At 45.3% G+C, this 23844-nt stretch overlaps 1 long non-coding RNA gene across 1 annotated transcript; it reads left to right on the top strand.

The window, feature by feature from the left end:
* Nucleotides 1-7121: 7121 nt before the first annotated feature.
* On the top strand, nt 7122-22349 carry LOC129384829 (uncharacterized). Its single transcript, XR_008612462.1, has 4 exons — nt 7122-7790; nt 9753-9868; nt 10872-10909; nt 21798-22349. It is a non-coding gene; the product is annotated as an uncharacterized lncRNA (long non-coding RNA).
* Nucleotides 22350-23844: the final 1495 nt, after the last annotated feature.

Raw genomic sequence — 23844 nt, forward strand, 5'->3', positions numbered from 1 at the left:
ATCTCATACGGGTTAGATTTGGAATTAAGATGTTGAACTTATTTTAAATCGAAGCTCCACATGGCTAGCCATTTCAGCCGTCCGTCAGTCCGTCCCTCCGTCTGTCCTTTGTACGCCGAAAACTCCTCCGGCACAACCCCATGCGCGTGAGCGAAAAAAAAAAAGACAAAGAGAAGCACGCGCTTGGCTGCACCAATAGTGACGTCGTTGCTCTCTGTCGCGGTAGAGCGCGCGCGCAACAGTTTCTCTCTAAAGTCCCTCATTAATTTTAATGTAGAGAAAGGCCTTGATCCAGCCGACGACGCCAGCGATGGGCTGATCAGTGACATGTGATCTTGCTCCGCCCCTTTGTCACCATGAAAGTTCCTGTGCGCCGGGCGAAGTGCGCGCGTTTCGCCTGTTGTGCTATGCACATTGCTGCGATAATTTCGTACCGGGAGGGCCGAAATGCCTTGTTGCTGTGCGGTTGGGTGCCGAAACCGGACGAAGGATGGCAAGAAGTTATTTTGCATCCCGCGCGGCAACGAGAACCTAACCAGAAGAAAAGTATGGTTGCACGGAATTGGACGGAAAGACTGAACCAGCAGTAATTGCACGACTATGCGAGGAAAGTAACGTAGAGCGATACGAAGGTGCGAGAGAAAGTATACACGTGTGTGTGCAGAGCTGCGATAGTATTTCATTCGCGCGCATGGGATTGACGGCCGAAGTTTGTGGAGATCATTGATTTTAGTGCATTATGAGCCGGTTGACTTAGCAAGTGCAGTATGACCTAGCATGCAACTAACTAGGGGGGCAGAAGCGCATTAACTCGCGGACAAATATCCGCATTGCGTTACGTGCGATAAAAAATCACAAATTTCCGCAGCGAATTCTACTTTTACACTTTCCTGTGCTTGTGCGCGCGTTGTTAACTGCGTTTTACAACATGTCCAAAGTAATTTCCAACTATGCATATCCTAATCATATTTTGTGCATTGCATATGTGAATAAATATATTGCTAAGTGCCTGCATTACTCTGATTTTAAAAACAAATACTGCATAGCCGATGCTACTGGCCATCAAATAATAAAGTATAATACAATATATCAAAGTACATTACATACACCTGCGAGCTCGTTCCTTCCAAGTTTCCCTTACACTCGAAGGTGTTTCAGTAATCGGCGGTGCCATTTTACTGATGAAAAACACACAACTGCAAATTAGCATAAGAAAGACGCCAGAAGCGATACACGGATAGCCAGCAAAACACAGTGCAGTAATATCTAGGCCAATGCGCATGCGTTTCATATATGGGCCCTCTAATTCTTACCGTGCTTTAGCGGCACACGGCGGCGAAAAGCATGAACACAACAATGCGCGTCATGATTCAAGTTCATGTGGCGACGTCGCACGGTTCACGAGAACTGTCAACCGCATTCACACACGCGCGAACGCTGCGCTCGATGTTGGTGTGCCGCGGGATAAGATCGCGCTGGCAGCACGAACACGATCGAGGAGACTCCCTGACACGATCCATGTATACCGCCGCTTCAGAATGTCACAACAGCTTCACTGGCTCGTAGCACTGAACCACAAGACACAACAGTCGCTACACGACAGGCGCACTTAACGGCAAGAAGATTGTTGGCGCGCTCGTTTCCACACACACACAGGATGTTGCTTAGTTGCCGTAAGGGTCGCACGTTTCAGCGACGTTATTTCGAAAGCTTTTCTGTCCAAGCGGGTGTCAGCCTTCTTTTTTACACGAATCATTCGTTCAAAGTAACCGCTATGTGTACGCACATACAACCTAAGGAATTCACAGAGCAAACGGCAATAAGCGCAAGCAATCACCAAGGCTCGCGCGGTGATTGAGCGCAAACGAACGAAAGGTAAACATGCGGAATCGAGGCGATCAAGCCCTCATTCCGCTCTTTTGAGCGTTTTTCTTTCAGCGCTCATTTGAAATTAAAGGACTAGATTTAGCAGTTCGGGCCCTTCTTTCGTTTTTAACCATATTCAGGCACCAGTAGGTTTTATTTCCGCGCGTGTGCAGATATTTTTTCACCTCTTGGGATAACTTTTCACCTTCAGCTTGGGCGCTGTCTGCTACGGGAACTTCCTAGGTGGCGCGCGCGGCAGATGTCACTATCTTATCGTAGAAGGACCTTATTTCCCTCTGGCTCCGGACTGGGTAGGCCACACGTCTTACGTACTCCTGAGGAGCAGGCAGCTTTCAATCAGCAACGCCACGAGCAGAACCGGGAACGAGCCCGTCTACGCCGTGTTGATGCTGCAGTCCAGGCACAAGAACAGGGTCGTGCAGCCAAGCGCAAGCAGCAATTCCGTACCGAGGATACGGCAGCCTACCAAGCCGTTGTTTAATGAACCATCTCAATTAAACCAGTGATAAACAGCGGGGCTGCACGTTTCTTCTTCTCTGGTTAACCATCTGCAGAGAGTGCTTGTGGGGTGATTTTTTTTTTTTTTTTTGCACGTTGGCGGAGTCCCAATCGAGTTCCTCAGGACACTCTAATAAAGTTCTTGTCACTGTCACTGGCGGAGATCCCCTATTGCCCATTTTACTTGTACGCTGACATATTCTATCCGGTATTGTCTGATTGTGTCGCTATCACCCATTGGGATGCGAGTTCTAATAAATGAAAAACCTTACAAAATAGGATCAGTTCGATCAAAAAGGCAAGTTTAGATTGCAAAAGCACCTCGAAGAAAAGTGGCCCTGGCAAACACTACGAATCCTAGGTTTAAGAATCACGTAGTATACTACGTCTGTAGCCTATACTACCCATGCTTCAAGTGAGAGTATATCTTGTTAGCCAGCATTGGTGTTAGTCGTGCAATTTTTCTCTTGTTTATATGTTGCCAAGCACTCCACGGCTTAAAAATTACGTGAGAAAAAGGTCATTCGAAATTGTGATAAAAGCAGTTGTGAAAATCATACTCAGTAACGTTTGCGAGCCATCTACGATTACTTCTTTAAAAAACGCTTACACATTGTTTTACCCCATTTTTATCCCCTTTGATTCGCCGTCTTGCTGGTTACTTATTTCTGCTTCACAAAATTCAGATTCCAAACAGAAATAAGTGCAGGTCTCAGGAGAGCACCTGAACATTAAAATTCTGTTATTGCCATCTCCCGATCGCTGTTGACGTTAATGCGCTTGTCTTTCAAGCAAACTAGCGAGAGACCATATTGCTGAACAGATTGTTAATTACAATTTCTAATGGTCCTTCTGATATTTTCACTATTTGGGCTTCAATACTATTTGCACAGTGATTCCACGCTTATGGGGAAATCGGTATTAAGTAAATCTTTCTCTTACGTTTGCGCAAATGTGAAATGTAAATGGCGTGCAAATCTAAACGTTAATGATGAAAATCTCGGCACAAAAAGTATGCGAATGTTACACAGCTTTATGAATTTCTCTGTAGTCGACTTCTTGAATTTTTATGTCGTCGACTTTTTTACATCCTGAATGCACGCTTAAGCCCAATTTTCAACCTTTAATTATTTTTCCACACGTTCGCCACTTTTCCTCCCAACTTCTTCACTTGTTACCTATTGCCCTGCGTGTCTATCCGAGTACGTACCCTTACTAGGGCATTACACAAGAATGGGCACATACATGCCCAGTGGCCCAATTTCTTATGCCGTCGGGGTCAGACAGCAAGTAGGGTTAGTATTTTAACAGTGCTTTATTCCCATTAAAATCGGAAACTTGCGCTAAGGATCTGAAAGATTCCGTCTGATGATCCTGTATGTATTATTTATTTTTGTGCGTTTACTTCTTATTTTTATTTTTCAAAGTCCGACGACAACAGTACAAGTAGCTTTTTCATGAATATGGTTTCAAGTCTTCTTGTTCTCTTAATACGCACTAAGCATTACTATAAGGAGCTTCCAGCGGAAATAGTACCACATTTTTTACCTGCCACCACGGAGGAAGGAAAGGAAGGAAGGAAATCAACTTTATTCAAGGTCCTGCAGGGCACGATAGCTTTGGGCTCTCATGGAGTGAGCGTCTGCCACGACGGAACTGGGAGGTTGAGCTTCCTGGCGGCGTCGTGGACCTGCTGGACGGCCCAGAGTTGGGGAGCGAGTTCTTCGCTCCGGATTGCTTTTCCAAACTTGCGCTTGTCCGGTTCGGAGTTTATGTAAGCTTGCGAGCACGGCCAGAGTAAATGATATACGTTAAGGGAGTTATTGCAATTGGTGCAATAAGACTTGTCGTAGAGCTCAGGCATGTAATGGTGTAGTCTGTTTTGCGTGGGGTATGTGTCTGTTTGTAGCATTCTGAGTGGAACCGCTTGAGCTCGAGTGAGCGTGCGGTGGGGCGTGCTATACTCTCTACGTCGTAGGTAGTAGTGTTTAGTGATTTCATTGTATGTAGTGGGGGCGTCCTTATTCTCAGAGTGGTTGGGTGAAGCATCGCGGTCTGTAAGCGCGCGCGCAGCCTCGTGTGTCACCTCGTTAAGGTTGGGGACGTCGACGATCTTTGGTCCTAAGTGTGCCGGGAAGCAGTAGATGACGTGGTTCTTAATCTCTTTCTTTGTGACAATTCTGAGAGCCTGTACGCAGACCGCGCCCTTTTGGAAAGCTCTGATAGCGGCTATGGAGTCGCTGTAGATATGGGCAAGATTGTCGTCGGTGAGCGCAACAACGATTGCAACCTCTTCGGCCTGTTCAGGCTTCCTTGCAATTACCGTGGCTGCATGTCTTGTGGATCCGCGGCCGTTCACAACCACCAGTGCGAAAGCTTTGTTTCCCGCGTATGCCGCCACGTCCACAAAAGCTGAACGTTCGCAGTTCGCCGAGGCGTGGTTAAGGAGGAATTGTCCTCTCGCTTGTCGTCTGCCCCTGTTGTTTTCGGGGATTACGTTTATGGGTATAGGTCGGACCGTGATCATGGCGCGGATGTCCCGTGGGAGGTCCGCAAAGTCTTTTGCTCTGTCTCCTTGAGCAAAGCTAGCTTCCCTAGGATTGTGCGCCCCGGAGGCGTCGTCGAAAGCCTAGCAAGCTGGGCGCACTGCTGGGCTTCGGCAATTGTTTGCAGGGTGTTGTGCATGCCCAGGTGCCCCAACTTCTCGCTGCTGGTGCTGGTTGGAATACCGAGGGATTGCTTGGTGACCTTTCTGATTTGGGCATTAAGTCCGTCTTTTTCGGATCGTGACCAATTGAGCATTGCCGCAACGTATGTGAAGTGACAGGTGACGAACGCGTGTATGAGTTCGATCAGATTATGTTCCTTGAGGCCTCTGTGTCTATTGGCAATTCTTCTGATGAGCCCGATAGGGTTGTTGGTTTTGGTGATGAGCTTCTGAACCGCAGGGGCATTGACGTCTTTAGTCTCTACGATCATACCTAGGACTGATTTTGCCACGCGCGGTATGGCGTGTCCCAAATTGGAAAATCTGAGGGGCCATGACGTCACTATTTGTGATGCAAAGTGGCGCCGTAGTCGGCCTTACTTCACCATCGTGTCGGACCAGATTCTTCTCTCTTGTTTACATTTCACGCCTTCGGCGCGCTACCATAGGCACAACCACACCGGGATACGCGCCGTAGCGATCTGACCAACGGTCAAATCTCTGTGTATTTCCTCGTGATGCAACCTATGGCAAGCCCATCTGCAGTTTATGAGATATAACACGTTTGCTGGCCGTGGCTTCATCGGAATCGTTTTGCTTTATGAACACGTTTCGGGCGGCCACTCGCAGCGGAGGCGTGACAAGCGACAGCGCACCGACGTACGATCCGGCAGAGAAGAACGTCGTTAGGCGTTTAAATACGCTGACTGTGGCTTGAGGTATACTGTTCTCACGGTAAGTGAAGCTTCACGAAAACAAAGTCCTGCGGTGCCGAACAGTAATCGAGTATGTGTACGGCTAGCGCGTTGACCGGGCCCACGTACATGCAGGCGTACGTTCTTCTGTCGAGCCTAGTTCGCCAACCTTCATTTCCCTGCGCCTCTCGAGCACACAGATACGATTACTGCAGTAAAGGGGTTCGTCCCTTATGAGTCACTGTAGCCTCTTCATTACCATCCTTCCACATCGCTGGTTTACGTGCCACAAATGCATCGACCGTCGTCAAAAGCAGGGACACTGCACAGTTGTGACTGACGTGCAATGTGTTTATCGTGCATAAGCTGAAGCACAACGGTTTCAGTCTGTTATGACATGTTAGCATGAAATCACCGAAGACGGGCAAAATATACCCACGTCGTCCTTCGTCCGTGACGTGGCGTACGGCGTTGCATATGCGCGCTCGTTTCACGCTTTAACTTCTTTGAGTCCCACCTGGCCGCAGCAACAGCCCAGAGAGCACAATCTAGGGGCCCAATAACGCAAACATATTTTAATATGTTTTTATTCCAATATTCTGACGTTAAATTTGCGTAACCGCCGACGCAAGCATCGGGCAGTGACCCGCAGGGTTGCGTAAACAGACAAATCAAACGCTCTCCTCGCTTCTAGGAGGTCAATTTTGTTTGCTTTAAAAACAAATAATATTGCCTCGGCTTGTCTTATTTAATTGACTGATACGGGTCGAGGAGCACGATCAAGTGGAGAGGTATTCGATGGCGCAGGGCCAGTGCACTGAAAATCGATGACTGGATGAAGAGGGTATAGTGCCGGCGTCTGCGATTGGTCCGTTTTACCTTACTTAGCTTGCGGTGGCTGGTCGAAAATTGCAGCGGCATGCAACGGAAGGCTAAGAATGCCGCTAAAAAGGATCCTCAGCAGAGAAAAGTTGGCTGAGCGAGGTCATTACCGTGGCGAAAGTGCTCGAAAACGTTACACGGCCACGCAATAAAGCTTTATTATACGCAAATAAACCCATGTTCTCCGGCAGATGCGAGTAGCCAGTGCCTGAGCGATCGGTGGCAGCCATCTTTTATTCCTTTCGGAACGGAGCAGCGTGCGGCTATTCATAACAAAATACAGTTTTGTTCAGCATATTAATACATCTTTAACGCATACACGTCACTTTAACGCGGTGAGTTTCCGCAGTTTTGTGACGTCGTGTCACAGGCAGCTGAATTGCGTGCAGCCTGAAAAATTTTGACCAATAGCCGGAGGCTAATGGCGAAAGGCGTCGAATTAGAAATAACTACTTTTCTTTTATTTAGTCTAATCATGCAAAATCAGAGTGTACACGTACTATCAGATGGTGAGCTATAGCGGTTTGCATGACGTCGCTTGACTGACCGACGAAGTGGGGGTGGCCCAAAAAATTTGTAGACCAATTGCGGAGGGCTGGTTGCAGAATTGGAATAGAAAAGTTTGGAATAGCTTTAGGTTATAGCGCCCTAGATAGCACAGCGGTACAAAACACCGAGACTATGGCAATCTAGCACACACCACGCATTTGTCAACGTACTAAACCCACAGAGCAACACCTGTGAGCGTACACAACAATATCAAAGCCGCTACTGTGGCCCGAGAAGATGGCCGCTACAGCGAAAAAAAAAAAAGAAGAGAGAAGATACACGTGACTTTCCTACACTTTTGTTCTAGCGCGCGGAGAGGATAAGGGCTCTACTCACTTTTTTCCTTCCTCCATGCCTGCCATCGATAGTGGGCTTGTGCTATTTTTAGATGTAATAATCATTATTTTCATAAAGAGGCAGGTGTTCACGCCTTACCGTTATGTTTCCATTGTGAACCATGACCAATCAACCCCTCGTGGGTATGTGCCAAAAGCGGAAGGAAGACGAAGATACCGTGTTGTGGTCGGCTGGCGGCCAGCATGTTGAATGCCTTGAATCCGGTGCCTAGACCAGTGAGTTCACTCCAACCTATTTCGCAAGGTCTTGTAACTACAAAGCGTCCTCATTTGTACCTTCTGTCATGCCCATGCTGAATCGCAGCAGCTACAAGGAAAATTATGCTGAAGCAGCATAAGGCTTCAGTGTGGAAGGCATAGCCTATGCGTAGATGTACGTTTTTTTGTGGTCTGTCGCATCTGTTTTATGGTGATCTACTTGAAAAAATTGTAGAAATGCACAGAAAGAAAACGTTGACTGTTTCTAATGTCATACATTACAACTAAATACCCAAAGCACCAGATTTCGGGATAGGAACCAATTTGCTGCGAAAAAAAAAACGACAGAAAGATTTGCGTGAAATTGGCGCCGCGTATCTGAAAGCACCGAACAGGGTCCCAGCTATGTCCTACGTTTAACTTGCAACTTCTAAATACTAGTCACACACTCATAAACACACATCATATTTTGAATGAAACGATTGGGATATTGTGCCGAACGATCTTTTATTCTTCAACAGCACTCTTTTCTGGCACCTTTTCATAACACATTGCCAGAACTCTTTCTTGATATCTATTACCCTCGTTTCTCCATTCAGAATCATCGAATGTTCGTGTTAACTGGCTAATGTTAAGAGTAGCGCAATACTCCTATAGTCACGCCGGCGTGTGTCTGACCTATAGCTTAGCTTCCACAGATTCCTTGTGTTAGGTTTTGCACTTAAGGTACTGGAGCTGGTATTCACCAGAAATCTTCGTACGCTAAAACTGTAAGTAAGATAGGATGCCAGCCAATGTTAATTTTAGACATCTTTGGCGAAAGCTGCTGGCCAATGGAGCCAGCGCACTTAGGAGAGAAAACTATTGCGCATTCGTTCACTGCTGCTCTAACCAACATTTTTTTTTTATTTTATGCACGCAATGAAGGGTGGGAATATTTAAACACTGTAGCCACTTAAAATTAGACAAACTAAGTATTTGCTCCGTGCTTGTGCGATTGAAAGAGCAGAATACATTTTGAAACAGCCCCGTTTGTCAATTTTCACTTCCCGTGTTTAGTCCTATGGTAATGTCATGAGAAGAACGAGACTCACTCTCGGTAAGGGCGCGTCACTAGCTTATTATAGTGGGTAAATTTCTATACCAGTTTGATTTTCTACGTCTGTAGGGGTATCCCCCCAAAATATGCGGTATTTGGCGTGGCTGCGGCGACAGGACCAGCCACGTCGACACGCCAGTATAACGCGACATGTACGAAGCCGAATTGCAACGATACAGCCACAACCCTGTCGCGTTAGTCCTGACGATATTGCGTTCTACTGTCACGCCTCAATTCAGGAGTGAAATTACCAGGCAGCATTGGCCGTACGCACGTCGGAGCAGAATCAAAAGGCACCGCCTTACCGATTTCGGCACAGTCTTATGTAACGAATGGGCGGTTCAAACTATTCAACAGCCCCAAAATGCCGCATTGGTTATGGCTGATCCGTTGCACTGACACGTTCAGATTCTTGAATCAACCAAGGAATCACTCAGTAATTGATCAGTCAAGCTTTGATGATAACCTGTAAAATATTCCAGGTTGAGTTATGATCTGGTTACAGTTAACATAGCGCCATATATACAATAACTTTCTGAACTTAAAGAAATGCGTTTTGTCGCACGTTGAGGCGATAGCTGTTCAACGACAATAAAACATGCTGAGGAGTCTGTTCTATTAAGACTGTCAAATAAAAAAAAATCGCAATGTCAAAGCTTAAGTCAACTTTGAATTAGTATGATCATGAATTTGTTTCCTAAGAATTGTGGTTGGCCAGACGCTTTCTCTAATAAAAATTTTAGGAGTAAATATCGGCTGCAGCTTGTCATGGACAACTCTATTGTGTGCATGATTTACGAACACGAACCCCGTTTTTCAGCATAGTTCACTGTGACGCTCGAAGGGCATACCTAATACCCGCTACCAATCCGCTCACCCAGCTGTCTACTCCACTAAGCTAGCCAGGCAGCGTTCGAAGCCGACCCCAGACGACGAAGCCCTTGCTGTGGCCAACTGGAGCGTGCAGTGGCTCGTGGTCGGCGTACCTACCTGAGCTGTGCGTCGGTAATCTGCAATAACATTGTTATATGCTGCCTTATTTAATAGGCGCCATTGCTTGCTGGTCTCTTGCGCTGAGAGAGCTTGCGCAAAACTTACCCGGTGACCTGTTCTCCCCTGGATGGGCGCCATCGGTAATAGTAACTTCCGTTTATGAGCTACAACCCTAACTTCCTTGTTTGAATGTACATAAAAATGAGAACTGTTGGTGCTGCGAAACCATTTACTCAATCCCAATTGACATTGGTGCCTTTTTAGAAAGCGTTCAGTTGTAATGAATTTTGGGAGTGCGTACATCTGTTTCCGGTTTCTTGCACATTACGTTAAATGTTGAAGTATATAGGGTGTCCCAATTATCATGCACCACGATTTAAAAATATGCAAATGCCACTTAGATAGACAGAACCAAGGTAATGTTGTTTGCCGTCTCTTGTTGATACTCAGATCTTCTTGTGCATTCCGCCTAATTCAATAATTAGTCCTAATTGATTGGTGAGCTTCAGAAATATTATGATTAGATAAAAAGTGTCAATGAGAAAATTGTGCAGCAACGTATAGCTTTCATTTGCTCAGCACGTGCTACATGAAAGTGCTTTTCCGAACTTGAAAGAAGCCCGTGAATACACGCAAAGTGCCTCGAGCAGCCAGTCGCGCGGCAATTTTACTTGTATTCGCGGGCTTCTTTCACGCTCGGAAAAACACTTTTATATAGCACGTACTGAGCAACAGAAAGCTGCAAGCTTGTCGAATTGTATTGCTCGGGAAGTCTGCATTATCGTGACGCTAGGCATACAGCAATGAAACTTGGTCCCGTGCTACCACAGCACGCTATCGAGCAACTTTACGAAACAAAAAGTATGTAGCTGGCTGTAGGTTTCCGCAGTGCAACCTCAATACATAATTCCATCATGCACTTGCCATATCATTTTGTGCAACACAATTTACGGCTGATCTATACGTGTGTTATGTTTTGTGATAGACTCGTCTTGCTTATTTTACAGAAGCGCCATGTCACTCCTGCTAGTTCTCGGCATGATCTGTGAGTATATTACCATTAAAGTGCACTTTGTTTTCAATATACAAGGAGTGTTTAGGGGTGCACTGCTGTACAAATGGAATAACCAACGCTATAATGACCGGTACAATACATACAACAGGATGACAAGAAACCTACCGGTATATATGCCTGATACCGTGTGTTTTTATGCAACAGTTTCAACATTCTGTGAATTCTGATAAATTTTTTTTTCAGATTAGGCCAGACGGGCCATGCAGGTACACGTTATTAGCTACGACCACACGCTTGAGCGTCAGCTGCTGAGAGGAGAGCGATGCATGAATAATGGTGCGCACACTTTGATTCCCAAGTTAAAGTTTACTAAGTTATCTCGTTCAACCAGAACTGCAAGGTTTGTAGGGCCGAATAGTGCAGTCTTTTAATCTAGCCGCGAAAATAGTTAAAAGGGGCCGTGAAATATTCTTAGCGAAGCCGTGAAAAGCATTTCACAGCGAAGGGTGTTTTAGCAACAAAAAGCATTTAAATGCGTTCAGTAGAAGCGTAGTTTTGGGCAAACAAAGATCGCCCTTCATCCCGCCCGTGACGCTGCCGTTCCTTCTTTAACACCTCGCCCTGCCGAGGTATGCCAGAACAATGTTGTGTGCGGAACGCTGCAGCCATAGAACGTCACACTGCCACAGTTTAAATTCGACTTTCGATGTTCACGTAAGCGTGACTACTTTAAGTTTTTGTGCCTTCAATAGGTGAAGTTGCCACAGCGTTTGTGTGCTGTAACTGGTCTAGCTCTGGCGTTTAACGAATTCACGGAGGCTACGCTACACACGTTTAAGGAAGCTGAGTGGGATTTTCACTGTGGCTGACGCGTACTGTGCCGCGCCAGAGGTCATGCAGGATCGGTTATGTAGCTAACATAACAATGTACCCCGCTTTGTGACGGCGGCTAAAGGGCTTGACTGTTGACGTGGACTCGAGCCGTATGGCGACACACCACTGCGGAGAGCAACGTGGAAAAAAAAGATTAAATTATGGGGTTTTACGTGCCAAAACCACGATGTGATTATGAGGACGCCGTAGTAGGGAACTCCGGAAATTTCGACCACCGGGGTTTCTTTAGTGTCCACCTAAATCTAAATACACGGGTGTTTTCGCATTTCGCTCCCATCGAAATGCGGCCGCCGTGGCCGGGATTCAATCCCGTGACCTCGTGCTTAGCAGCCGAACACCATAGCCACTAAGCAACCACGGCGGGTAAAGATAAACAAGTACACGTGTCAATATAGATTGGTTTATGTACGGTTCTCGAGTAGTATCTTTAGCCTTTGTCTTAAGGGAATAACACATAAATAGCGAACAATGACCACTTACATCTGATGTCATTGTTCCACATTGAAATACACTGACTTCGAGGTTTGTTATCAGTAGGTCAAAGCGGAAGACAGAAGATGATGTAACACGTGCAGCTCTGGTAATAACGTTCATGAATTCAGCACATTTGAGTATGTTCATAAAATTGGTGATGATGGCATTGTTATTCTTGATATCGAAATTAAAATCTCCAGCACAAGCAAGTGCAAAATTATTAGACGATACGTAATACAAGAATCGGTCAAAAATGGTTAAAAAGTGCAAAATAGGGCCATCTGAGGGCCGATAGACAAAATATATTATGTCTTAATTCTGTCTGAGCGTCAAAATCTCATAGTCATTACATGTGATACAGAAATGTGATACTATGTTAGACTTCCTTAGCTCGCCTACATGAACAGCAACGCCACCACCTCGCCTATTTGAACGATTCAGGAAAAAAGGTATATTCAGCAAAATTTAGCCGGCAACTTGTACGGTCATACCAAGTCTCAGTCATCATAAGGACTTGAAACTTCAATTGAAAATCGTTTAGCCAATACTCTATGACGGCACACTCATTCTCTGCAGAGCGAGCATTTAGGTAGAACACCGTTGAAAGCAATACGTCTTGAATTTGTTTCGATTTTTTTTTTTTTGCAATTAAGTTAATACCATTTGTAACGTGTCCGCACATTTATCCCATAGCCGTACGAGGTTGCCATGGCATCATCGTGGGCAGTTTCGATGGCGGGATTAAATGGAGGCGTAGTAAAGCATTGCGGATCTTTACAGTGATATCGTGCGCGCCTCGTGGCGTAAAGGGGGGTAATATTTGGTTCAGTTGTTCCCGAAAACATAGCCTCGCATTTAGTACTACTTGGTTACCATGCTGAGAAAGTGTTGCTAGCTCCCTTTGAAAGTATCTTGTAGGCAACGATGGACCTCTTTTACAATTCAAAAGCTAGTCTCCTGGCGAGGCAGCTTACAGTCGTAATGCCATAAGGGTGGCCTTTGCAATAAGCGCTTACGCCCCGAGCTTTTGAATTTAGTAAGACATAATGGCACATATGCGCTTCTGGAACTATTGGCTGCGCCTTAGCCCAGCTAACCATGGATATATGCAAAGCGAAAGCAAGGTTTTAGCCTGGTTATATCCTTGTTTCACTTGGTTAATCTTTAATTTAGCTGTAATTATTATACTTAGGCATACAATCATCGTTAAGCCAAGTATGATTAAGCTTGGATAGACATGCATCGTTCTGCGGTGTGATGCATGTGGTGACACAGGCAAACCGCAAGTGCTAGACATGCAAAGAGATGCCGCGAACATGCACAGCGTCGAAGCACAAACGCATACGGCGCGAACACGGTAGCTACATTGATATGGACTGCCTGTTGCATTCCGGACCCTCTCCAGTGTGATCAGCTCGCCGGGCGATATCCGCGGAGAGGTCAGATGCCGCTTGGCGACGACGGCTCAAAGGGTCCCGCTCCCGCGCAACGCTCAGAGAAGATATACCCAGCCTCGCTCACATCCATGGCCAAGCTTGCACTGACTAGGCGAATGCGGCGCTCCTCTTAGTCAGGCGTACGGCGAGTCATGTGGTCAAGCGGTGGCCCAGATACAGAGAGCGCACGCGCCAAACGGGCAGCGGCGGTGGCGGAGCTCGGTGCGCTGAGACACGTGATGCGTTGCCAAGGCTACGGCGAAGCTGCGGTCAAATGAAGGTCAAATTGCTGGCGACGGCGAAACTCGCCTCAACTATGTAAGTAAAGCTTTCGCTTTAAATGAACGGATACCGGAAGAGACCTTGTGCATCTGGTTTTCGTTCGAAAGATGACTGGCGCTGTCCCTTCTTTGACGGTAATATGCATTGCAAGAAAGCGGATTGGTTGATTAGAAAAGCATTGCTCTTATTATTGGTCCCATGCAGAGGTCTTAAGTAGAGTTTCCAAACTGCACCGGTTATTCAAGAGCCCACACTCTGCCATCCAAACCTGCATGAATTCAATCAGAAGCCCTTCACATGGAGGAGGCCTCTCAGAAAAAAGAACCTAAATAGGAATCGAGAAATTTTCGTTTTCTTTCATTTAAGGATGCAATGTAATTACTTCTTTTTTCTCTTAGGCAGTTGATAAAATTTTACCTATAAACGGAACAGTTGTATACACGACGTGGGGTGATGCCGTGTAAATATGACGATATCATAACTGCGTAAAAATTTCTAGCTAAAAGTGGTGCGTATGTCATGGTCGCTCGCGGCCACGCGGGCCCTATCTTGACAGCACTTTGCGATGGGGACAGAGCGCACAAAAAAGAAAGACATTGTTGTGGCACAGCGAATTGTCGCATGGTGAAAGTTCGATTTTGTTACTACTTTTGCGCAAAGTAATGGGCCACGGGACGCTTCAGTTGCCGGATACTCTTATTATATTATTGCGATAGCAGCTATATGGAGACTCCAGGCTGTTACGAACTGCCTGCAAGGGTACCAACCTACAAAATTTTCCAAGCCAGCCGCAACTGCGATGGTGGCGAGTTTCCCAGAAGCGACCATGGAAGCCTTCCCCACCTGCCGCGGTGACTCGTTTTGTAGGAACGACGGTGTGCCGCATCAACAACCCCTCGGCGCCGCTATGACTAAACGCGGTCGGCGAACCAAATCGTGCATTCGCCGTGGATGCCACGGCTTGTTAGAAGCGGTGGAACTCCTGGGAGCAGATGTCTGGCAGCCGCCTCACGGGACTTAGAAGTCATGGACAGAGGCGGCGGCCATTGTCTGCGGAGTCAACACTGGGATGAAGAGGCGCCTGCTCCGGGAAAACCATAGAGTTTCTCACTCCATTACCTAGAGGGAAATCCGGCGCTGCTGCGCTGTGGTATGCATGGGAATGCCGGTATATTGTGGATTCGGATTGGCATCGTTCTCGTAGAGACAGGACACCTTGAAGACGCGCTTGGCAAGTACCGTTCCGTCTGCCACAATGATTCATTTTCTACTAGAACAGCACGTAAAAAGCTGTTTTAGCTTTATTATTACTCATAAACATGTTTTGTTTAACTATGAGAACTTGTTATTGTGTGTACGACTACATGTTACGTAAAATGTATCAGCGGGCCGCTAAAGTTGGAGGACAGACGACAAGGTTCGCGCTCGCTTTGAAACAGTTGGTCGTCTGTTCTTGCTTTTCTTCGCTTGGTCATGCATCATGGGTGAGTAAAGATGTAATATGCGTGAATGGAAACATTTTATGAAGATTTTTCTTTGAGAACGCGTTATTTGCGTAGCCACATCCACGTTTTAGACGAAGCCTCTTACAATACCAGCCAACACGAGCCTCGCAGACACATATACCGTCATTCCCAAGACGGCACGGTGCCCCCTTAAGAAACTCCCATAGACGGTGGCGCCAGATTACCCTCTAGGTGTTATAGTGAGAAACTCTATGGGGAAAACCCGTGTCTGCGAGAAACCACTCACCTCGGCGTGGTCAGTGAAACATGTACGGAAGTGTGTGTAAACCCTCGCCCTGAAAGGCGCGTTGGCTACGATGACTTTGAACGCTCCGAATCGGTAGCAGGTTGAACGGCCGTTTTCGATCACCTAGGGATCTAGGGAGGACATAGTGTATTTAAGGAGCCGTTGGCGGCTCCTATCGTTCTCATGTAGATACTGTAAATAAATCTCATATTCCTCTTTCTCGATGAGAACAAGTCTCTCCCTTCAACAACGTCCTCAGCGTGGATAACTTGGCCGACGGCATGGGCCAGCTACCATCTATTTCATGCCCCACCCCAACCATTACAAGGCACATTTCCACCGTCACCGCCGCCCTCATGTTCCGTATAAATGAAGTCCAAGGACGATAACATCGTAACCGCGCGCCGCATGCTGTATGTGCGAGTGAAAGCATAAGGGGGGAGGCGGCATGGGTGAGCTGATGACGGTGGCTCAGTCTTGTGTGCCCAAGGGAGAACAGCGGGGTGGCAGCGAGCTGCCTTCCGTCGCGCACGATACATCGGGGGAGTGGAGGGAGGTGGGGCGGCTGTGATCTGTGAATCTGTGGTTGCGCAACATGTTTATTTGCCTTGCTTGACGCGTAACATATAGCGAATTTTTCTTATACGTAGATTTATTGGAGACTAATACCCCTGTCACACGGACGCGGCTAAAGTCCTTTTAACTCCTTTCAACCAAGGACGTCTTTATCTCGAGGGAGATGCGCGCCGTGTCACACGGCAGTCCTTTAGCAAAGGAAGCTTAAGGAAGGTCCTAGCGAAATGAGATGGAAGGTCTCCCTTGCAGACTGAAGGGAGTACTCTTGTTCCCATCGTGCTTGAATTTCCAGTCAAGAAATCACCCTCATTTTTATTAATTTCACTCTTACGAGCAATTATAACTGTTTTCATTGCATATAATATAGTATTTGAGCACTGACAAAGATATTTCAGTTGAGCAGCTGCATTCGACTCTTAAACCGGGCGTTCTCGGAATTTTTTGTCTTTAAGATAGATGACACTTTAAAAATGCATTGCATAAATAATTGTATTTTGTAAGAAAGGACAAGTAACCAAAACTTTTTAGCAATATATAACGTGTTTCATTCATGACTGCGTACGAGGTGAGCAGCGCCTAATGGGCCCCCAGCGGCAGCTTTCAAAAGCTCGGTTATAGGCCGTGTGACACGGAGCTAACTCCTTTGAGGTGAAACTCCCTTGCGGTCCTTTAAGGGAAGGAAGTTTGAAGGAGATCCGAGTTGCCCGTGTGACACGGGTATTATACGTATATTTAAATATCTTGTTGCGGGGTTTTGTGTATATGCGCAGTGAACTTTGTTTCCAGTGACACTTTCTTGCCCTTTATCAAGCTTTATCTTCACATTTGTATATTCCATTGTATCTTCGCATTTCTAACGTACGAAGGCGAGTCAAATAAACGTGAGCCAACCCACCCTGCGCAATAATGGTTCCGTTCATCATTTGCGAGGCATGCACATAGCACATAGGCATCTCATTTACTAAAGTGACATGCAGGGGTGAGGATAAATGTTCTTTAATGCTCTCGTACACTGGCTTGAACATGGTTGCGTGATATAATGGACACTCCAAAAGTTGAACTGTGTGGTGTCGTGAGGTTTTTCACAGATGAAGATGTTTCCCTAAATATAGTCGCCGTATGGCTACCGTGTGCATTGAACATTGCATTTCATTGGCCACTGTGGAGCGTGGGAGCAAATGGTTCAAAGAAGGACGTGGAAGTTGCAAAGGCGATCCATGGCCAGGCCAAAGCCACCGTACAATCACCCCCAACAAAATTGCAAAGGCTGATTAGACAAGAACGGAGGATAAGCATCGATGAACTGGCTGAGCGTGTGAACATCAGTCATGGTTCGGGTCACACCATAATTGATGAAGATATCGGTTATGGATTCCATGTGCGCAATGGATGCCCAAGATTTTGAACCATCGCCAGAAGACGGAGAACTTCGGCGCTGCCTTGACTCATCTGATCTGGTATCACAATGAGGGTGACGACTTTTTGTCTGCAATTGTGACCGGGAACGAATCATGGTGCAGCTACTACTATAGCCTGAAACACTACGGCAAAGCTTGCAGTGGAAGCATTTGAAATCCCCACCCCCAATGAAAGCAAAGGCCGTCATTTCTGCCGCAAAGGTGTTGTTGACCTTTTTTCGATCGGGAGGGACCATTATTGATCGAATTTGCTGAACCTTGAGAGTCTATCACTCGTTTCCGATATTTTGAAATGTCTGATCGGCTGCGTGTGGCAATCAAAAACAAACAACCTAGAAAATTGAGCGATTGGATCGTCTTGCTCCCCGACATTGCCCGTCCCCACGCCGCTGATGTGATTAATACAAAAGTGGCAAAGTTCAAGTAGGAAACGCTGTAACATCCGCCATGCAGCCCAGACCTGTCGCCTTGCGACTTCCACAATTTGGAGCATTTGAAAACACTGCTCAAGGGAAGCAGATTCGTGTCGGACGATGACGTAGAGTCAGCTACAGAATTGTGAAGCAGCAACCCAAGGAGTTTTGTGAGACGGGAATTACGCGACTCGATAGTCAGTGGAACAAATGTATAAACGCTCATGGAGTCTACTTTTAAATAAAGTACCGCGTTTGTCATATATTCGCGTTGGCTCACTTTCATTTCACTCGCCTTCGTATATCTTGCAGAACTCCTGCTTTTTATATGTGCTCTCTGTTGCGACTATAATTTCGGAGTAATCACTCGCAATACACGACCGATGACAGCAGCTCCTGCGCAATACATTCTAACAAAAGGAGGACAGCGTTATTGAGATGTTTCCCTCGTCCTTGCATATGTATAAATATGTAAACACGGTTCTTGAATGACAGAGAGAGAGGGAGAGAGAGAGAGAGATGCAAATGACAGAAAGGCCCGGAGGCTAACAAATTTTCATTAAAATATTTGGGCTCAACTTGTACATTTCATAGCTTTTACATTTTTCAAAACAGCGGTATGCACTGCTTTGATGGTTTTCATTTATTTTATTTATTTATTTCACAATACTGCAGGCCAATGTGGCCCAAGCAGGAGTGGAATTACAATGAAATGGGAACAGAACAGCACATAAATAATTTATAACAGTACTTGCACCAGAAATAATAATAGTTTGGCTAGACTGATATTTAACACAACAAGTGTAGTTCAAGGGCTTGGTCAACGTTTTCAGCCTCACAAACAAACTCAAGTAGACTGTTCGAATCCGAAACTGTGCGTGGGAAAAAACTGCTTAAAAGTGTCCGTTTTGGCAAAAATTGGTTGTACGGAGTGTTTATGAGTGTAACGTGTTTGTCTTCTTGCGATAGACTTTAAATATGAGGGTACAGATATATATATTTTTCCAGACAAAATATTTTCAAATTTCAATAGTTTCAAATTGATATTGTTGTAAAGTCCGTGTGACATTTGCTTTACTTATTAAATATACAGAAAACGTGGAAGCATTGATATAAAGTTATTTCGGGCACAATTTTGAGACATACGAGTATATTACTTTATGAAAAAATGCATATTTTACTTCTCTTGACAGTGCGTAGCGTTCAAGAATTCGTTTGAAGCATCTTTGGCAATGGCAACGCTCTTATTACTAACGTTTAATATATTTGATGCCTCCACTATTTCAATAAGGAGGAGGCCGAGCTGCAAAGTGAGCCCCCCCCCCCCCCCCCCCCCCGAACGAAAGTTCTGGCTACGCCACTGTCCAGTAGCAAAAGTTGTCTATTCGGACACATACCCATTCGGTAGCCCATACGCAGTGCACGTATGTAATTTCCCAGGTTGGCGTGAAAGATGCTAGATACGAACGAACATACAAAAACTTGTTGAATTTCTCACATAATGATAATCGCAATAAAAAAATTCAACCTAGCAGGCAGGTAAATCAAATGTACATTAGATAGATAAACAGACTTCGTAACAAGGCTTAACTACATAAACATTTCAAATCGAAGTGCTGAAAGCAGAAATTTTGACGTATTTGGTTTTCCTATCCGACGCTCCCCGCTGAGTGAAATATACAAAATAACTTCAAATGCTCAATATGGTTTTCGTAAAAACAGGTCCACTGAATTTGCTCTTCTCGATCAAAACGAAATTATATTGTAGAACTTCGAACATAAGCTATTAACAATAGGCATATTTGTCGAGTTTACACTGGCGTTTGACCATATTAATCACAACATTTTATTCTACAAACTAGATAAATATGGAATTAGAGGCATTCCACTTCAATTAATAAAATCTTATCGTAATAACAGACGCCAGTTTGTTTCTGTAGGCCATAATACATCGGTAACCAAAGAAGTGTGTTGTGGCGTCCCACAGGGTAGCATTTTGGGTCCGTTGCTCTTCAACTTATACGCTAAGGATATTACTTCCATCTACAAAAAGGCGAAATGCATAATTTACCCAGATGACACAAGTGTTTTCATCTCGTCCGGTTCTTGCACCAATTACTATGGCAAATGACTTCTTGTGAAGGCCATTCGATTGGTCCACAGAGAACTGTTTAAAAGTAAATACGGCGAAAGCGAAGGCTCTAATTTTTCATACCAAAAGCATGAGTCTTCGTTCAGATCCAACATTATCGTATAGATCCACATATATAGAATTTGCTTTTGCTGCAGAGGTGTTAGGGGTACACTTCACAACTACTATGCAATGGGACGACCATGTAAGCTTAGTGCTCCAAAAACTTAGCCGCATAACAGGTGTTTTAAATCCCTACAAATGTACGTTACCCGTCTATGTAAAGTTATTAATTTATAATGATTTATTTGTGTCTCACACACATTATGGGCATTATGGGCATCTTCTATGGGACACCACGACTCAGTGTAACTTGAGTAAATTATTGAGTAAAAAAAATATTACGTGTCATTATGCCGCCCATATGCCGCCCATACTGAAAACCTGTTTGAGAAATACAACATTGCTACAGCCCATAACATCTATAACTGCAGACTATTAAACGAATATTACTTTAGTACAAAGCGTAGAAATACCTTACTTGTAGAACTTGCAAAGCTATGCGTCAATTCATACTGTTATTCAACTCGTACGCCTGAAATATGCAAGGTTCCGCGCTCTAGAACTAACTACGGTTGTCAAATGCTGTGCAATAACCTTCCAAGATTACTGAATTCATATGATAGAGCAGGCTGCAATTTACAGCATTTATCGCTGTCAGAATTTAAAACTCTATTGCTTTCACATCTTTATAGCGCGTTTGTGAATATTTAATAATGTATGTTATGTTTTTTTTGGTCTATGTTACCAAGTGTATATCATTTAATTATTTCAATGTCACAGTGTGCTTTGCTTGTTATTACTTGTGGAAATATTTCATTGTTTTTCATATATTGTATAACTGCAATGTTTTATGGCCACTACATAAATATAATATATATGGCACATGCTTGATGTGTTACCCCATGCAGCCCTATAGTACCTAAGGGGGTCAGGTTACCTCAAGCCGCGTCTGTGCGGCTTTTTTCCCTCACCCACCTCCTTTTACCACTCCTCCGTACGTATGTGTGTGTGTAAATGAAAATCAATAAATCAAATCAAATCAAAGCAGCAAAATCACCCAACACATTACTTTAAGGATAATCCGCTACAGCTTGAAAAGATATTTAGGCTGGGCAAGCTCTGGAAAGGGTCAAGGAAAGTTTATCTACTGCGTAGACTAACCAGAGCATAGGTTAATCAGTGTTAGTAAACTTCGTGAGTAATTGAGAGCAAGAACCGTGCTCACCCTAGCACGGTTCCCCTCGCAAATACAGCATACAGCGTGCGGCAACGATGTTATCGCCCCTGGAGTTTGTGCGGTACATCAAGACGACACCGACGCTTACAGCAGAAATGTACCTGGGGCCGGAAGCGCTCTGACAGTATACGTGACACGTCGTTGCACAGAAAACTTGCTACAATGCAGTTCCAACGAGCAGGAATCCCGTCTGCGGCCATTAAGCTTTGCGTCGACGGCTACTCTTCCCGCATTCTTTGCAGTTGGAGCCTGGCTGTTCATCCATGCGCCACAGTGGCTACTTCTCTTCGTGGGATTCGGACCGACCGGAGTGAAGCCGAGAAGCATGGCATCCAAGTGGCAGTCACTCCTGCGCGGCCGCATCAGGAAAAACGGCTACTTCTCTCGACTGCAACACTGGGCAATGACTGGCCTACCTATCTGGCTGAAGATATCCCTTGGTTACATTGGAGCCCGGTGGACCCTATGGATGGCAACATAGGACTGCGCCATACTCTTTACAAGTCACCTGAGCATACAGCTGGAGCGTCGAAAAATGCTAAATGTCGCAGCAGTGGATGGCATAGGGACCGCGAAGTTTTTAAAGGCAATACAAATTTAACGTCTGTAGAAATACGCGATAACCGAAGTAAGAAACGGTGTTTGTTAGCAATTTAGTTTGAGATGACAGATAAATACAAGACGAGTCGTAGCCAGAGGGCTGGTAGTCTAAACAATGAGCGGATGATTTGGCAAAGCATGAGTAATGTCCAAGTACAGTCGGCATCTACGCATAAAATTTATTGCCCTTGTGATGCGTATGAGAGAACCTGCAATTGTGGTGATGATAATATGGTTATGGTAATGTTTCATTAGCAACAGGTCTGTGAATACCACGCCAAAAGAAAACTTCTGCATAGCCACAATAATGTGATCTGTACTTAAGAAGTTCTCCCTTTTGGTGCGAGTGGAAGTTGTTTACTATACATTGTACGAGTACGCCGTAAACATGGGAGCTTAGTTGCTTTCTGCTGGTTTCACACGACGTATGTCCTAAGCCTAGCCCACCGGGCTCTCGCAACAGTCTTAGATTGAAGTTCTTGAAGAAGTATTTGGTCGCCTACAGGAAAACAAACTAGCACTGAAAATAATGGTAGCCGGCTCAACGATGTCTTCGACAACGACAAAAATGGCCACCATGAGTGCGCGAGGGCTTGCCCTATCATGGAGCTTGAATGTAATCCTGACAGGCAAGTATAAAAGATGCCTGAGGAAAATTGATATCTTTTTTTCGAAAGGTACTTTTACTGACGTGGCAAATCTGACGGTAGTCTTTTCGCACCACGTGTGTAAAAATATCCACAACTTGAACCCATCGCAGCTGGCCCTATAAAATAGCCCTCAGATATAGGCTTTTTTTTTGTTGATAGCCATGCGACATATTTTCTTGATTGCAGGCTCTATTTTTTAAAGAGGCGGTTATACTGCGAAATCTGTTTTGTTCGTATGCCAGTAACTTTTGGCACTTTCTCCAGCATGGCTTTTCTCCCCGCATACAGCTGCAAAAGATAGCTTACAGGCGCAGATCTTTACGATAAGTTCCCAGGCTTTTCAGAGGGTACATGCCAGACCTAGGTTACGAAACTTGGGAAGGCCACCCCAATTCGGAGAAAATAGACGTTGCAGTTGACTTAAAGTTGGTTTGTGTGTTGTTCCTCAGTGCAGCTACTCAACGTACGCTGGGAGATAATTGAAAAAATCAGGTCTTGCAAGCAGTAAATAAGTTCCGGGAGATATAGCCTACTCCCGCTAAGAGGACACAGATATATAGGCCTCCATCGATACAGATATGTAGTTAATAAAAATTGAATATTCTTTAGTGTAGAGAAAATATGTAGGACATAATAGTTCTGCAGAAAGGCGCAAAGTGGAGAGAAGTAATTAAGGGAAAGTGAGAGATCCACCCAATCGTAGCAACTGCTACAAAGGAAACCCATACGGGTTCCTCGAAAGGAAAGCCTCGTACTTGAAGAAAAATGCATCCTAGTTCGGGACTCAAACCCGGGACCAGCGCCTTTCCAGGGCAGCCGCTCTACCATCTGAGCTAACCAGGTGACTAGCAGATGGCAGGGCGAAGTTGAAATTATCCACAACTCGAAGCGAAGGCGAGTTTGACATAATTCTGCGGAAACCCGCAAGGTGGAGAGGAGCAATTAAGGGAAAATGGGACATCCACCTAATCCTTGCAACTGCTACAAAGGAAACCCATACGGTTTCCTCAAAAGAAAAGCCTCGCAGCTGAAGAAGAAT

This window comes from Dermacentor andersoni, chromosome 5 (assembly GCF_023375885.2).
Source record: "Dermacentor andersoni chromosome 5, qqDerAnde1_hic_scaffold, whole genome shotgun sequence".
In the NCBI taxonomy this organism is placed as follows: domain Eukaryota; kingdom Metazoa; phylum Arthropoda; class Arachnida; order Ixodida; family Ixodidae; genus Dermacentor; species Dermacentor andersoni.